This window comes from Agelaius phoeniceus, chromosome 4 (genome assembly GCF_051311805.1).
Source record: "Agelaius phoeniceus isolate bAgePho1 chromosome 4, bAgePho1.hap1, whole genome shotgun sequence".
In the NCBI taxonomy this organism is placed as follows: Eukaryota; Metazoa; Chordata; class Aves; order Passeriformes; family Icteridae; genus Agelaius; species Agelaius phoeniceus.
Genome location: NC_135268.1, coordinates 2,067,610 through 2,084,851, shown reverse-complemented (window position 1 = coordinate 2,084,851; position 17,242 = coordinate 2,067,610). Strand labels below are relative to the sequence as shown.

General features: G+C 42.9%; 1 long non-coding RNA gene across 1 annotated transcript in view; it reads left to right on the top strand.

Moving 5' to 3' along the window:
• The window catches only part of LOC143693798 (uncharacterized), a 70,365-nt gene that overhangs the window by 30,516 nt on the left and 22,607 nt on the right, over window positions 1-17,242 (top strand). The window contains exon 2 of the long non-coding RNA XR_013181752.1: window positions 8,423-8,635. This is a non-coding gene — a long non-coding RNA (uncharacterized LOC143693798). The remainder of the gene's footprint in view (window positions 1-8,422; window positions 8,636-17,242) is intronic.

Sequence of the window (17,242 nt, the reverse complement as noted above, 5' to 3'; positions counted from 1 at the left end):
TAAATCCTGGATAAATGAAACGAGGCTTTTGGAGATAGCATGAGCTGGATTTTCTATTGAGTTTGATAACCTCTGATTATGCTCTCCTTTCTCTTTCTGGTGGAACTTGTGGCAAACTTATTAGGTCAAAGTATAATTTTGTAAGAATTATTTTTCAATTTGAGCCTTTCCCACTTGATGTTGGGGAGGGAGGGGAATGGAGAAAAAATGGCTCCTTTCACAAATAGAATTGGAATTTCATACTGATGATTTGACCCTTTCTAAGATTTCACTGAGCACTGGGTCTGCTTGAAACTGAGGGACTACTCATGACTGAGGTATGAAAACTACATTTCATTCCCTGGATTAGGAGTTTTCTCTTGCCCACAAGGAAGTTAAGGGGGAAAAAAAAAGAGAAATGGGTTTAAAATTTCCTGTGCTATTTTCAGTTTGCTCACCTTTCTGGAGATACCTTAGCAACTGTAGGACATCTGAAAAACTTTGAACTGTGTCTTTATGTTTGAGGCTCTGTTGGACATTGCTTTTGTTATGATGTTCTTGTGTCAGTACTTTGAACTTAGCCAAGCAATGTTGGTATCAGCAGTGACTCTGATAAAGCTATGCCTTTCTCATTAATAATGCATTCTTCATGAAACAAAGAATATATTTCCCTGTGTTTTTACAACCTGATGAGTCTAGGACTGAATGAAGTCAATGCCAAGCAGCTCTAAAGCAAAACACTGGGTTTTAATGTCTTTCAATGTAGGTTATGAACAAGGAAATAGACATTTATTCTTCAAATTCAGCTACCTTTAATTACTTCCTCTATGCATATTCCAATTCAGATTGATGAATGTTGAACCAAAAGCAGACCTAAAAGAGTTAATTGAAATTCTCCTAATTCAGAGGCAAACTGTTTTTATAGCTTTGTTTTGAGGGGTTTTTTGGTAAGGAAATGGCAAGTATTTATTTATCCAGCTCCCTCCACGTTTCCCACCATCATTATTCCCAAGGATCCCTGCAGGGATAAGTGGTCTCTGACCCTCACCAGGGTGAGCTGCAGGAGCCTTGCAGCCGTGCCTGTGATTTCTCACAGTGGCACAACAACTGCAACAGCACAGAGACGTTTTGCTAAAAGCTCCTACTGTTCCCAACAGGTTATTATACAGGCAGAATAAAATGCTTTCTTAAGGACCAACCACATTTTTTGTCTGCCTGAAAGGTCACATTTGTTTGGGTTTTTTTCTCTTGTTTAGGTGAGATAAACAAGTGAAGAGGAAACTCAGAGGAAATGTTGAAAATAGCAGCTGGCAGTACTTCTGTGTATCTCCATTTACACCTCACCTTGCTCTTAGAGACCTTTGAACTCTATTTAAAATGAATTTTGATAGATGGTGGCTGCTGACTATCTACGTTTCTTCTTCCATTTGTTTTCTGTGCTTGTTTGGCATCACTGCTGAATGTCACCAATAAGGAAATTGATGAGGAACTAGCTTTTGAAATTGTCAAGGTCATCTGTAGGGTTTTTTTCCTATTAGATTTGTGAAAATGGGAATATCACCAAAGTTAACATTCTTGAGAAAATAGCAAGATTGTCCTCCCTGCAGTGAGGGATCTGTATTTTAACAGGGGTGTTTGATGGTGCTGTAAAGGAGCAAGATGCAGAGTAAGTCACAGAGAAATCATTTAACCTGGGAGTAAACATGATTGATTCCTAGAAATAAAATAACTAAGTTTTGTTTGGTAGGAAAATGAAATTTAGTCCCATTTTGAAGGTCAATAGGATAAATACAAAGAACTAAATACAGATTAATATAAAAACCTCAGAATGACAGGACTGAGCCTCACTGGACTGATGGCTGCCATAGCCCAGCGGCCCCTGGATGTCTTTGCCTGCCTGAACTCAGCCCTTGCCTGGGCCCCAAGGTGGGCTGCTCTGAGTACCTCTCACAGCATTCCAGGGATGATCCTGCTCCTTCCCTGGTGTCCCAGAGTCCTGCAAGCACCTTCTGGGGCCACCCAGACACCTCCCAGGGCCTTTAGGGCCCACCCCCCCCCCCGGCACAATGCAGACAGGGATGGACTCCAAGCTTCCTTGGAAGGCGGAGACAGGAGAACATTGCCCACCATCTTCTCTGCAGCTGCCCTCCATACTCGTGCAGCCCCTGCTGGGGCACTCGGGCTCTCCATTCCAGGCAGGCTGGAGCTCCCGTGCAAACCCAGCACTCGCCGGGTCCCCTCTAGGATGGAATGGCAAGGAAAGGACACAGCACTGCGTAGAAAACGTGAACTTTACTCTTGACTACTTGAACTTAACTTGACTACTTGCAAAATCTACAATACAGGGTGACTAGAAAACTGCGGGGTAAGAAACTTATGCCTAAAATACTTGGAGAAAGGGAACGCCGAGGGAAATGTCAACTTCTTGTGGAAAGGTGTCGGGGAATGCTATGACTGAGGACGGGGTGTCTCGAACTCCTGTGATGGGGATGTCGCAGTGCCCGGGCTGGGCACTGGTCACACATCCCCGCAAGGCTCCGCACCGTGCTGGGGCTGGAGGTCAGCGCTGAGCGAGGCCGGGATCTCCTTACTCTCTCACCGGGCCCTGGTGCTGAGCAAGGCCAGAGTCTGCTCCTCTGTCACCGGGCCCTGGTGCTGAGCGAGGCCGGAGTCTGCTCCTCTCTCACCGGGCCCTGGTGCTGAGCGAGGCCGGAGTCTGCTCCTCTCTCACCGGGCCCCGGTGCTGAGCGAGGCCGGAGTCTGCTCCTCTGTCACCGGGCCCTGGTGCTGAGCGAGGCCGGAGTCTGCTCCTCTCTCACCGGGCCCTGGTGCTGAGCGAGGCCGGAGTCTGCTCCTCTCTCACCGGGCCCTGGTGCTGAGCGAGGCCGGAGTCTGCTCCTCTCTCACCGGGCCCCGGTGCTGAGCGAGGCCGGAGTCTGCTCCTCTGTCACCGGGCCCTGGTGCTGAGCGAGGCCGGAGTCTGCTCCTCTCTCACCGGGCCCTGGTGCTGAGCGAGGCCGGAGTCTGCTCCTCTCTCACCGGGCCCTGGTGCTGAGCGAGGCCGGAGTCTGCTTCTCTGTAACTCGGCCCCCAGTGCTGCTCTCCTGGCTCTGGGTCTCTGCCGAGGGCGGTGCCGCAGGCAGAGCCGCAGCAGGGCGCGGTTTTGCCTCAACAGCTGGAGCAGCTTCCCGGGACAGCCGCGGCCCCGGCGGCAGCAGCAGCGGCGGGGCCCTGCCCGGGCCGAGCGGCTCCGGAGCTTCTCCTGCAAGGCAAAGCGCGGGGGTCCCGATGGGAGGGGCGGAGCGGGCCCGAGGCCTCTGCCAGAGAGGCTGGGCCCGGCCGGGCTGCCCGGGGCAGAGGCTGCAGCGAGCAGAGCTCCGGCCGCCCGTGCCCGGTGCCGTCCCTGGGCTCAGCCTTAGGCCCCGTTCCTGCCCGGAGGCTCCGCTCCCCTCCGCCGCGGGGCCTTGGCCAAGCGGCTGCCCAGGAGGCCCAGCAGCCTCGGGGTCTGTGCCGTCCTGCCCCCCTCCCTCACCTCTCTCCAGCGTCTCCAGAGTCTCCAGAGCCTTCTGCCAAGGTAGCATCCCAGGACAATGCCCATGATCAGCAGCTCCAGCAGGAAGCACGTCCAGGACACCAGCGCCAAGTCCACCCATGGGGCAGCCTCAGGGTCCGTGTCCTGCAGCTCCAGCTCCTCGGGAAGCAGACCCAAGGTGCCCATGTCCCGCTCAGGACGGCTGGAAGGGTCGAGTGGATGGACCAGAAGCATCAGCAGGTACACCTGCAGCGTCCAGGAGAAGCCCTGGCCAGCCATGGTGCTCTGCACGAGGAGCTGCCACCACCACGTGGGCTCTGGACGTCGCTCCACACCGAGGTCACCCTGGGCTCTGGGCATGGAACAGCTGGGGACAGTTGGCAGCCACCGTGCTGTCCCCAGAGGCTGTGATGTCACAAACCACGGAATGCACGGGCTTGGAAGAGGAGGTCAAGACCAGCCCATGGCCACCACGGCAAGCAGACCGGAGCCCTAAGTGCTGCTGCCAGGCTTCCCTTGAACACCTCCCACGATGGTGACTCCACCAGCGCCCCAGGACAGAGCATTCCCATATCTAATGCCCCTTTCTGGGCCAAAGTTCTCCCTAATGTCCAACGTAAACCTCCCTTGGCACAGCTTCAAACCCTTGTTAGCATCTGCTCTCTGGTGTCCTCGCCCATCTCTGGGAAGGCTGGCACTGCCATCTTGGTCACTCGCTGGGTGTGGGAGGAGACGCTGTGCCAGTGAGAGCTGCTCAGCTTTTAGCCACTCAAAGGAGCATTGGGTTGTGCCTGCAGTGGAAAGGAACATTCAAGCACATTGCCGTTTCTTACAGGCTTTACCCCAGATTTTCATGAACAGCTGTGCTAGTGAAAGCAAGTCTGTTTTCACGAGTATTTGAAGGGTAATAGAACACAATGTCAGCTCAGGGAAATTATGCTGGTTTTGTTTTACTGAGGTTTTGAGATGAGTTGCAAATGCTGAAAATTTTCTCCTTGGGGAGGTAGTAATTTCACAGTTTAGGTTAGTGGGATATTGATTGCCCAATGTTGAGGACCTCATGTAGCTTTCAGCACCAGAAATTTTAAACATCCAGTGATCGTCCTTGAAACAAAAACATTTTAACTCTCTTCTGTGGACAGGAATTGCTTCTGTGTTATTTCACATAATCCATTAAAAATTTCATGCCTGGAACAAGTCCGTAGTGCTGTGTGATTTCCTTGGTACTGTTCTTTGGAATGGTTTTGCCCCCATTATCTGGAGCTGCCCACAAACAGGTTATAGATGTCTGAGGAGATGGGTAATGAGATGTGTGAGAAGCTCTGGAAGGCAAACTGGTGTAGGTCTTGGCCTCCTGTTTAGAGGTCTCAGAGCTCACCACATGATTTCACATGATGTTGAAAACACAATTTAACCTTTTTTGCAGCAGGGTGTATTGATAGAATCAAAGCAGAGCATGGCTGACACTAGTAAATGAATTAAAATGCATATCTGGAATGTGTTTATTTGATTGTTATGCTAATATTGTGGTAATAATTATCATGTGTGAGTACTAACCAAGCTAACACCTGATTTGTAGTTGATTTTCTGTCTCTAATGTAGGGAATAGGTTTTTAAGAATTATGCTTTCTCTCATAGCTGAGAAATGTGTTGTTCCCAGGCTGCATCTTAATATCACTTTGCTTTTGCAGAAGAGCAGTTTCACCTGAAGATGATTTTCCTTGCCCTCACTTTAATTTTTACTTGATGTATTATTGTCTGGCAGGTTGACCTTTTCAGATTGTGTGCTGCAAAATGTTGCTACTAAGGATAGTTGGTGCTTTTCTAGCTTTTATTTCAAATATTGAAAGATGAAAGGTTTCTAATGAAGTTACAGAACTGCATACTATCAGGAACTGAACTTCTTTCCTGCTTGTATCTAGAAAAACAGGTTGGTGCCAATTGAACTCCTGAAATATTATGTGGAAATCAGGAGTGTTCACCCCAAGTATTCAATTCTGGGAAACATAATTTTTGTTGGAAATCATTTTTGTTTTAATAATGCCAGCCTATTACATCCCAAAACTGGCAAGCTATGTCCTTGACCATCTGCATTTGTGTTATATTAATCATGGGGTTTTGTGCTAACCATGGGCTTGAGTTTCCTGTCTTGTTATCACTTCTTCAAACACCAGGTTTGTACACTTGCTGGCTTGTTCTTTATATTTAAAGGTGGTGTATCTTAGGCACAGAACTTGATGTTATTGTGAACTGTGAAAATAACATTTCTCATCTGTCTTCATTTGGTTAAGTGATTCCTGTGAAAGGACTGGGGGATTTTGTGGTTTAAGATGTGAAAGAAGAAGTTGAGCAGCCTTGGCAGGTAAGTGTGCCAGCTGACAGGATGAATATACACAAACCCCCTTGCTTCAGCTGGAACATGCACTATTGGGGTTTGCTGCTGCTGCTGGGGTGTTTGGTTTTGTTGGTCTGTGAATCCATGTTCCACACATGATCATTTGTCAGAACTCCATTTCACTTTTACAGTCCCTTTGTTTTCCCACGTCTGAATTATGGTTTCCTCCGTGCCTTTTATATGGGGAATTCTTGGTGATAAAAATAATACATGGTCCATAATGTTTTATGTTTCTGATTGGATTTTTTTTCTAGTTTCTAAATAATTACCTGTTGTTTCTGTCCTGGGGCAGAATGCATTTACAGTTTCAGTGGATTTTTCCAATTGCTAATCTCACTCAGGCACTGAATAAGGAAAAAAAATCCCCTGGTTTCATAGAAACATTCTGTGTTCTTGGGTACCTTTAAATTAGTTAAAATATGGTTATATTGCTCTCTGGTTAATTTCCTAACTTAATTTGGTAGAATTTGGAAATCCCTTAACGTGAAATAGGTGGTGAAGAGTGCCTGCCTTCCTGTGTTTAACTGCTGGGTGGGCGTCCCAGCCTTAGTTCAGAGATTTGCTTTTAAACATCCTAATTCCTTCTAAAATCTCTCATTTTGCTTGTTTGTAGTTGTGCTAGAACATAAAGATGAGGGAGATCACCCTGGAAAATTTTTCATCTTAACTGAATTTGTACCCAACACCCCAACAGCAACTGCTTGTGCATTTTCTTAAGGCATGAAGGACACTGGGAATTTCTCCCAGACTCTTTTTTTTGGGATGGCAGCCATTTCTGCTTGGCTCCATGAAAGACTTTGCACAGTAGTGCTGGAACTCTGAAGGGCAGGGCCATTCCATGAGGATGAATAATAAATCATTTCTCTACCCTGCACCGTTTCAAACCTAACACAGCAGAAGGAATTGTTTCCCTGATTATCAGTTTAATGGTGCTCCTGACAAGTTCTGCTGTTGAAGAGCACCAGCCCAGGCTGTGTGAGGGGTTTCTGTGGAGGAGAAGCAGCTTTGGGACTGGACCTTTGTCCAGTGGGCAGCCCTGTGGTTTTAAGCAGGAGGGATCTGGAATTTCAAAAGGATTTGGAAGATGAGTAGGTCTGTTGCTGGAGGTGTGAGGGGGGAAATGTCCTCTACAGTCCTGGAGCAGTGATTAGAGAAGGTACTGGAACAGCCCCTGAGGAGGGTGCTGCTGCTGCTGCACATGATTCTCTTGGAGCTCAGCTGATGCACATAAGGTTTGTTATGACTGAAAGGATGGCAACTTAACAGAATGCAGTCATTTTTCTTGTCATTTAGTGAGGCATCTTTTGATCCATGATGAGCTGAGGGCTCACTGTGCAAGGCTGAAAGTAAATGAGACGCTCAGAGGAGATTTTGGTGATTGTGACTTATTGAAGGTAGATAGGATATAATTCCTTTGCTCATTGGGGCTGCATAATTTAGTTTTACCTGCTCTGTTTCTTAGCAGTGCTAAAAAAATGTTATTTCCCTCAATTTTGATGGCAGCAGAGGCTGAGCTGATTAATAGGAATCTAAGTAACGTTTCTAAAGGAAAATAAATAGTCTGAAACCCTGTTAGACAGCCCTATAGTCAATCTTACTAGAAAAGGAAGAAGCTAAACTTGCCTCTTAATTTCAGAGATGATTGCTCTGTCCTGCCTGCTTTTCCCATACTGATAATGTAACCACCACAGTTCATTTTGATCCTTACCCCTGCCTGCACCACCTCACCTGCCTTCTGCTGCTCACCTTTGCTTTCTAATCAGATGGAATCACTGAGATAGAAAAGATGGCCTTATTTAATTTCCTTCATTAAAATGTCTTGGCAATCTTTAAAATCCACTTTGCGCTTTTTTCTTTGGCTGAATACTGGTGCTGGCTCATACCTAAGGCAGCAAATGTAGATGGAAATGCTGTACTGAACATAATTATGTTAGGAGGAACAGTGATTGCTGCACTGCTAGGATAAAGATTGAATTGAGCCTGTGGGACAATATGCCTGATTATACTGATTGGTACCTGTGCTTGTAATGCTCAGTTCCTTTTTTCCCTCAAAACTGTGGAAGAACACTTGGCCATCTGGCATGGCCATGCCATTCCTGCAGCTCCACGTGTCCGTGCTGGGCCGTGTGTGAGTGGCCAGGTCAGCACTGAGCTCCCCATTTATGGCTCTCACAGCCCCTTGTTATGGAGATGTGCATTTGGGATGAGAGCACATCCACCTCAGAAAAGGCATTAGCAGAGTTGTTAAGGATTTCAGAACACTTGCTTTTCCTGGGTGCTTTCATGAAATCTAATGATGAGCTCCCTTTTCTGGGAGAGAATTTAATCTCTTACGCTGGGAAGGGAAATGTTCAGTGTCTCTCACACTCAAGGACATTGGCTTTGGCACAATTTGATCTTATCTGAATGCGTCCTTTAACACAGCAGCATTCTTTCAGATCAGTTCATTGTTTCTAAATTCCTCAGGTAGATTACTAACCCTAACAAATTACTGGTGGTTTTTGATTCTCCTGCAGCCAGCAGCACAGCTTACCCCCTCAAAGAGGCTCCAGCAGGACAGAAGCACAACTCATTCTTTTCACCCCAATGCGTGGACAGGAAAAGCTTTTGCAGCTCTCATCCCAATTTCTTATGGGGACAAAAACAACCTTGTCTCATCACAGCAGATCAGAGTTTTCTTCATCAAAGTCCCATGGACTGCTGGACAAAGCCTCTTCCTTCAGTGCTTGGTAAGTACCAAGGTCAGCATCTGCTTTTTCACTTCTGCTGTACCACGACATTGCCTCAGACTATGGGGTGGCTCAGTCTCACTCAAGTTACAGTTCATCTGTCTCACTTGCTCCTCCAAAATTGATTTATGCATGAAAATTAACAGAGTCCATTCTTGCAACTGGTGCCTAGCTTTTGCAACAGATGAAGTGATCTATTTTAACAAGTTTATCCACACAGAGTATGATTAGTTATTATATTATTAATAAAGTTTTCATTGTGTTGATTTTTTATTTTTATCTCTGATTCAGCCTCTGATTAGCCAAAATTACTAGAAATCCCTAACAAATCACTGACTGTCAGTTTTTTACATGATTCAATATTGAACCAACTGGCTGTCAAAATCCCATGACCTTGGTCCTCCACTCCTTGGTGTGAGTCTTTAATTTCTCTGATAAACTTTTCCCAGGCAAACAAAGCCAGCTTACTGGGACTGACACCTTCTGTCCCTTGACATTTGTTACCTTTTGAGGTAATGCAAAGAGGCCCTGTGGGAGCTCCAGTCTGCTTCAGGCCTCTCTTAGTTGATTTTCAGTGAATTTTAATGATAAAGCTTCTCAGATTGCTGATCTGAGTTGTGAAGGGAACTGGGATGATCTGCTTCAACTAATGCAGCATCTTCAATTTCCCATTAGTTGCTGACAGCTTCATGCTGAAAAGTCCTCTTCATTTGGGACCAGAGGTATCAGACACAAAGCAAAAAACATCATTCTCATTCCTAACTCCAGGAAAAGGACATTTGGCACAGAGGGCAAGAGGTCTTGTCTTAGACTGAGCCAGAGAAGTGATAATAATCTAGTGAGGCCAGTTATTCATCTTCTCCCTGTAGCCCTTATGCCTTAGCAGGCTGAAAAACTTCACTTTTCCCCTACCTGACTTTGAAGACAATTTCCCAGCTGCTTGCCTGTAAAATTCCTGTCATCCTGGGCATCTGGCTTTGTGTGTATTTCTGTCTAGATGCTCTGAATCATTGGGAGGCATCCCAGCTCCAACGTGGCTACAAAGCAAGGCCAGAAGAGATTTACAAGTCTTATGCAGCAGGATGCCAAGCCCTATTTCTAACACTGCATGTGTTATGGAAGTCAGAGTGTCCATTAGAAAAGCTTTCCTTTTAAAAACAAACACTCCTCCCTCAAAAGAGCCATGCAAACAAAGAAACAAACCCAAAAGTGAGAAAGTGTTGTACTTGTTTCTTTGTTGAAATGGTACCTTTCCACTTAAAATGTAAGGAAATAATCTGAACCCTCCTCAAAAACAGAAAGCTTGCAGACTTCATTGTATCTTCAACTAGAAATAAACAGAGGGTAAGTGGATGAAGAAAGGATATTCAAAAAGGTTAAATGAAGTTAAAAGGAAGCAGTGAAAAAGATCTGGATTTTTATAGCAATTCTACTAAAATGTTTACTGTATCATTAACAGGTAAGTCTGTTAATCTCTAAGACTTAATTCCTCAGATAAAACTGCATATTTAACTGCTTTTTCATCATAACTCATTGCTGAAGGATAGCATAAAGGATGGAAAAATGGATATATGAAGAGACACATCCTTCTGTGAGACCTGAAATACATTTTCTGGGTATTTTTTCCTCCTTGTTCACAACACAAGGCTCACAATACAGGCCCATGGTACATGCCTTTAATTATGACTTCAGCAGAGAAGCAAGAAAGAAAAGCTGTTGTAGATGACTTGTTGCAGTATTTCAGGCTGGGCTAACTGCAGGCAAATCTGGATCCTCACTGCACAGACTCTGAGCAGTGGAGTTTGGAAGTCTTGCCCAAGCACTTGAAATGTATCTCTACACTTCCCTGTTTTCTAAGGGCAGCCCTTCCACTGAATATTCCTCAGCCCTTTCTCTCTTCACCATGCACTGCTGAAACCTTCTGGGTGTTTCAGACAGTTTGAGAGGGGTTTTTTTGCCATTGCTTGTGGTTTTTGTTCTGTTTAATTGAAATAATTTTAAGCAGCCTAGGGTGATTTTTTTTGCAGAAGAGAAATTAAATGAATAGAAAATTGCATTATTTGATAGTGTTTGCAGTCTGTGGCTACAGCAGTGTGCAATATTTGGGTCAGATTGTTTTTAAGCAGTTAATTGTCTGCCCAACTGAATGCTCAAGCATAATCAGGCTGATTATGTTCAAGCAGTTGAAAGTTCAATGTACAGTGAGAAATAGGATAGCAATTATCTTCTAAATTCCTTCATATGAGCCACAGGAGGTACTTTTGCTCAGGACTGGAATCCTGGATAATCTCTATCATCAACACAGTTCTGGTTTTAGTTCCTAACATGTTTTTGAGAAAAAAATCAGCATGCAAATGATTGAAGTCAATTTTGATGTTAATCCTCAGGCAGCTATGAGTGGGAGACACTGTGATTTCAGACTTCTAAAACAAAGACAAGTTCAGAAGTTAAAATTCTGAGCTCTGAAAGTACAAGAGAACTGCTTATTCCAGGTATTCATTAAAACCACATTCCAACACAGCTCAAACAAAGTGCCTGTGCATTAAAAGTTTGGGATTACATGAGGCTTTTTAAACACTTTGTTTTATTGGCCTTTGAATATATGTTTTTTCAATGTGATGTTTATATTTCAATATATGCGATATTTCAATATCTGGTGTATGTATCATTGAAATCCCTGGTTTTTTATCTTTTAAAATATGTTCTTAAGAAGGCTCTTTTCCAAGATGGATTTGGTGCAAGAAATACACTCAGAATCAGTAATTTGATATTAAAAGTTATTCTCTTGGTTTTCTAGAAATGGTGTGCAGGCAGGCAAGTGAGGAAGCTTTTATGTCAAATGCCCCCAGTCTGAAGGGAAATATTTCTTCCTCTGGGTTTTGGGCAGAGGTCTCTTACTGAACACCTGGGGCTGTCGTGTTTGGCCGTTCCGGCTGATGTCACACGGATTCTCTGAGCCCAGCTGAGAATTACAGAAGGACAGTAGAGAATTTTATCTTGAGACTGTATCTGAAATACAGAATCAACTTCTGCTTAATCAGCTTCATGATGGGTGAATATATTCAAACAACAAATATGTGTAAACATTATTTTTCTGAATCAGTTTCATTTCTTTTTCAAGCCAATCTACATCTGTTGATTTAACCTAGAAATGTATTTTTTTCCAAATCAGAACTTTAAAAGCTATCATTTTTCTAGTTTTCTTGTAAAGCAATATTCTCTTCAAAAAGATGACACAAATGCTCTGTAGCACTGAGGTCCCTGTGCATTTGAATGAATCCAATGGCATTCTCATTGTGTTGTTGGGTTAAATCACAGCCATGTGTTAATTTTATTTGGTTTGAACCACTTTGACCTGGTTCACTTGGAGTAGTCTGATAGAATTCAGTTTTGACACAAAACGGAGGTAAATTTAAAAGAAAAAGGAAATCCAAACTCTGCTTTTTGTCAGTACATCTTTATGATCTATCCTCCACAAGAGGCTTATGCTCCTCTGATAATGTGGGATGATAGCTAATGGGGGAATTGTTCTGCTGCTGAGCTGATCATAAAAACAGAAGGAGATGAATGAAGTCATCAAACAGATTTAAAACAGCAGCTTTTATTTCACAGCACCTTTAAGGCAGTGCCTCAGAAAAACTCTGAAATCTTGCTGCAAAGCCTCATGATGTTGAAGAAGTAAATTGCTTGAGAGGTTTAAACCCAGCACTTGTTCTGTGTTTTCTAGACTGTTCTTCAGTGTTTTCTGAATTCTCCCCGTTGATGGCAAGTGCCTTGGTAACAGTAGGTGATGGCTGGTTGTGTGGAATTTTTCCCTGAAATATGTAATTTAAACATTATCTGTGATAGACACAGACTCCTGTTGGTAGATATTAGTTCAAGGGAGACATCATATCCATCCTCAACACCAAGATTATTTGTTTTCATGGGGCATTCCTCTGCAATTTCACATTATCTTAAGTTCTCCTTCCTCACCTACTTGTATTTCAGATGGGTGATCTTTCTTCCTAAAAATTAATTTCCCAGAGTCCTCTTATTATTTCTCCAACTTGGGGATCTCCTAAGCCTAAATGACCACTCTGACATGGGTGTTCCCATCTCTTCCAAAGCTTTTTTGGTTTTGGTTCAGTGCAGGTTTTATTCAGTGAGGAGGAAATGCCTCCTGAGAATCATTCAGGGGCTACTCCAGTACCTACAGAAAGAGCCCTCCCCTTCTGAGCTGGAAGGATCTCCCTTCCTTCCAAGAAAGCCCCATCTGAAATTGTTTCCCCACACAAACCTTGCCCTGCATTCTCCATCTCGCTGGACAGGCTCCAGCACCTGCTGTGGGTGACACAAATGTGCTGAGAATACCAAGTGCCCCCTGTTCTCAGTCACAAAGGCACTGGCAGAGACTAAATGGTCAAAAGGAAATGTGTTAAAACATCTTGATAAGGAAAATAGCAACAATCATGACTGCCAGATGGTGCTCACAGAAAGCATGAAAGAATTAATCACTGTTCTGTAGGCTGCTAGCAAAAATGTGTTTGCTATATTTAAATGAAGACAGTTTACTGAAGAGTTTCAGAGTAATTAGAATTTTCTTAAAACTCACTGTGAAAATTACATTCAAAGAACTGTGGGCCAGATGATTCAGACCCAAATAACTTGGGTTCAAGCATTAGGTGCTTAGCCCAAATGTTCTTCCCTTCCTTGTCTTTCCTGATGAATATTTTAGCCCTTGTGGCTTCATTTGTGAAGTACTTGATAGAAGATTTTAATTCAAGTATCAAAGAAAAGAATAAAGCCACACTGGGCAGTAAGCTGCAAACTAATATATTTTTTAGTGTTTTATAAATTGCTGCTCTGAGCCCTGATCTCAGTGACATCAGCAATGGTTTCAGCTGAGCCATGATTCTTAGCTTTGGGAATCCTATTCAGTCACTGTTGCTTTCACTGCCAGATTACAGTTTAAGTGGCTGTGAAACACTTCTTCATGCTTTAAGACAGCTTTCTATGTTTTCACCTTTAAAATATATTTAAAGACTCATTAAGCAATTCTTTGAGAGTTCTGCTACAATAATTTGGATGCTTTTGGTGCACTTTTTCTCCTGCCACATTTCCTCTTGTTTTAAAAAAAGTGTTGTCATTCCATTTTCACAATTCCCACTGAAATCAGTGAACTTTGCAATGAACTCTGCATTTCTTGCAATTAAAAAAAACCCTAAACCATCAGCAGCCAACTCCAACCATGCCACATCTTCCTTTCCATATATGAATGTGAGTTTCCCTAATTTACTCTTGAACAACTTGCGAGGGGAAGGAACTAAAAGAAAAAGGCAATGGCTGATCTTTCTTCCTTTTCCTCAAAGGAGAGGACAACAAATTCTGATAGATTTTCCCTTGGAAGACAAATGAGAACATTCCAAGCTTTGTGGATTGGAAATCGATGTGCATAAAGCAAGAAAAATGGGCAATGTTATCAAGCCCAGAGTTTGCACAGGCAGTGAACTCCAGAAAAAATGGGCCATTTTCCCATCTCTGTCTGAGCTGGCAAGCTCCAACAGAACTGGCTCCATCTGTGATTGCCCCTCCTGCCCAGCACACGGGGTTTGTGCTGCCTCAGACTGACCCACCTGTATCCCGAGAAAGTTCTGTGCAGTTTTTGGTATTATCCTGTGTTGTGTGGGGTTTTTAACGTGTGGTTGTCAATAGTACTTTTCTTCTGTATATGAAATGGTTGCCCACACTTTGTCATATTTAAATCTTTCTTTTCTAGAACTTACCCATAAATTCCCTCTCTTTGCTACAGTAAAGTTCCATAATGGCAACTGAATTAGGGAAAATATTTGTAGCTAAGAGCATCCACCTAAATCAAATAGACTTCTGTGGTGATGCCTAAGTCCCACCAGCAATTTTAGGACAGAGCATTAATTGTTCTTTTCCATCAGGTACGTGACATCAGCAAGGTTTTGTACCAATCCATTGTGCTTTTTAAGTATGAAAGTGGCTCTTGGAATTCTTACCCATTCTGTCCTGGCATATTCCATGTGTGGAATGTAATTAGGTTTATTTGGAGGACTCTACAGAATGTCTGTGAAGGCAAAGTGTGTGGGTAGAATCCTGGCCCTGTTAGAAGAGATGAGAAGTTTCCATTGCCTGGAATGATGTTCCAGTTTTTAACTGGGGTTTTGTACACGTGAGATAAGCAGCAGGCAAAGCTCCTCAGTTGTGGATATTTCTTATCTCAGAGAGAAGTTGTCATAAGAAATCAGGGATCTAGAATCTTCTGACATGTATATTGTTGTCAATTCTCAGAGTGGCAAAAGAGCTACCACTTGAGTCAGTGAAAAATCTGGGTAGTTGTAGCAAGGATCAAGGGTACATCTTTAGGAAATACTCCTTATAGTCAAATTGAGCAGGATTTCTGGGCACTGAAGCTCTCATTCTGTATTGGAAAATGTGTTTCTTCATTTATATGAGATAAGAATTTAATGAAAATCTCTTTCCCTAGAGAGGAAGTTCTTTCATTAGTGCAGGAGTAACTGTAGGTTAATTTTAAAGGTTTTTGCAGTCATATTATTCTAATCTGCCAGAAAATTTACCTGGATATATATGAAGACATTACCTATTCACATTCATTTGAATAATACCAAGTCACACTATTTTCTTACCTAATCTATGAAACAATATTCAGTCTAAATCCCTAAAATTGTACTGCTGCCTCAAAATGTTCACATTATACAGGAAATCAGAGCTGGGGAAAGTTCTGGACTCTCTCCACGGAAACAGCATCAGTCATTATCCCTGGGATAGTGAAGATTTTAAACCAAAGGAGCTCTGCCCTCTTTCAGTAGCCCAGTTAGGCTGGAAAATTTATGGGATACTGTATAGATAATCAGTCAGTGTTATTTCTTTGCTTATAAATAATGCTACAATCAGCTCCACAAATTGAGTTCTATTCTCAGCCTCTCTTCTGTTGTCAAAAGAATTTAAAATCTGCCAAGCAAGTAAAGCACACTTGGCTTCTTTTGCCTTGAGTATGTAATAACTTTGCTCAGTCTGCTGGCTGTGCCACTCTGAAATAAATGACACTTGTTTTTGCAATAGAGGAGAGTATCTGTTGATAGTATACCATCTTGTCATCCATTGCAAAAACATTTGTGGCTGCTGATAGCTCTGGAGTCTTGAATTTTGATTAAGGAGTTCAATTTTGAAATGACTGCTTCCCATTTCTCTTACATTTCCATTACAAAAGCCTTCAATGCAATTTGATTTTAGTTTCCTTTGATCACCTTCATCAGTTAAAGGTCAAAATGCAAATCCATCACTAAAAGTCATTTGGAAAGGAATAGAGATTATGAAATTACATGTCCACATCTAGAACCACATGTGCAGTTCCAGTTTCTTTATCTCAGGAAGTGCATCAGAAGTAGGGAACAGTTTCTCCTTTGTATGTAGGACATGGATATGTGTCCATGTAAAGAGATTTTTACTGACATTGAGGGAACAGGAGATGGGAAATGAGCAAAGAACAGAACTGGAGGCAGACTGGAGTGTAGAGTGGGGCTGGTGATACGCCAAGTCCAGAAATGGGGAGGTTATGTTGTTAAATAAAGTCACATCTCTCTCAAAGGACATAGGAAACAGAAGTGACCACGTTTTTGTAGCTTTCTATGAATCAAAGAAAACAGATTTCCATCAAATCCTGCCTGTTCTTTCATGAATCTGAGGTTCTAGCATGTGTCTCATTCCTGTTTGCTGCTTTGGTCAGTTTTGTATGTTTTGTTGTATATTTTGCTGCAATAATCTCAAGATGGACATGGCAGAGATGGATACTGCCAAGATGATCATCACAGTGGGCAGCTGGTAAGAGACAGCACACGGGAATGAATAAGGAGCCCAGTAATGATGAGGAGAGAGCTTAAAAAGTACCAGGGAAAAATACCAGCACACACAGTTCAAACCATGGGGACATCAAAGAGGAAAGCAAATCCATGGATATTTTCCAGCTGTTGCTGTTCTAATTTAATTTAATTCTCTACTCTCAGTGTGTATATGAAAATAGAGTATCTGGCACTGGCAGAAATTTCCTTTGCCTGTGTTAAATATTTGTGTTAAAAAAATAGTATTTTATCTGGACTGTCTTGCACCAATTTTTAAAAAATATATATTTGTTTTCTTTAAAGGGGAAAAGTTAGGTTTTACTGAGTGATCAGACCAGACTCTATTATCAACATTGCTAAGAAAGAATCAGTCCAAGCTGAATTTAGTGGTAAGGGAACCTAACAGTGCTGTTTCTCTGGTAACAGAAAAATTGTGCAGAGATCAATGTGTTCACAGGCATGGCCATTAACAACCTCTTAGTGTAGTTTTGCTTTGCTGCTGATATCTTTTTCTCTGCTCTTCTCACTGGCTTCCTAAATTCTAATGAAAAAGAATCTTTTTTCTTTCACAGATAAAATTATTTTTCAGCTGTAAACAAAATGAGGACTTTTTTTCTAGATGAAATAGCCTGAAGTTTGTTGGTTTATTTGTAAATGCCACTTTGAGCTGTGACTTTGGCCTGATCAATGCATTGCTGAGCCTCCAGCTCTGTGCTCCTGCCTGGCCCCAGGTCCCTGTTTG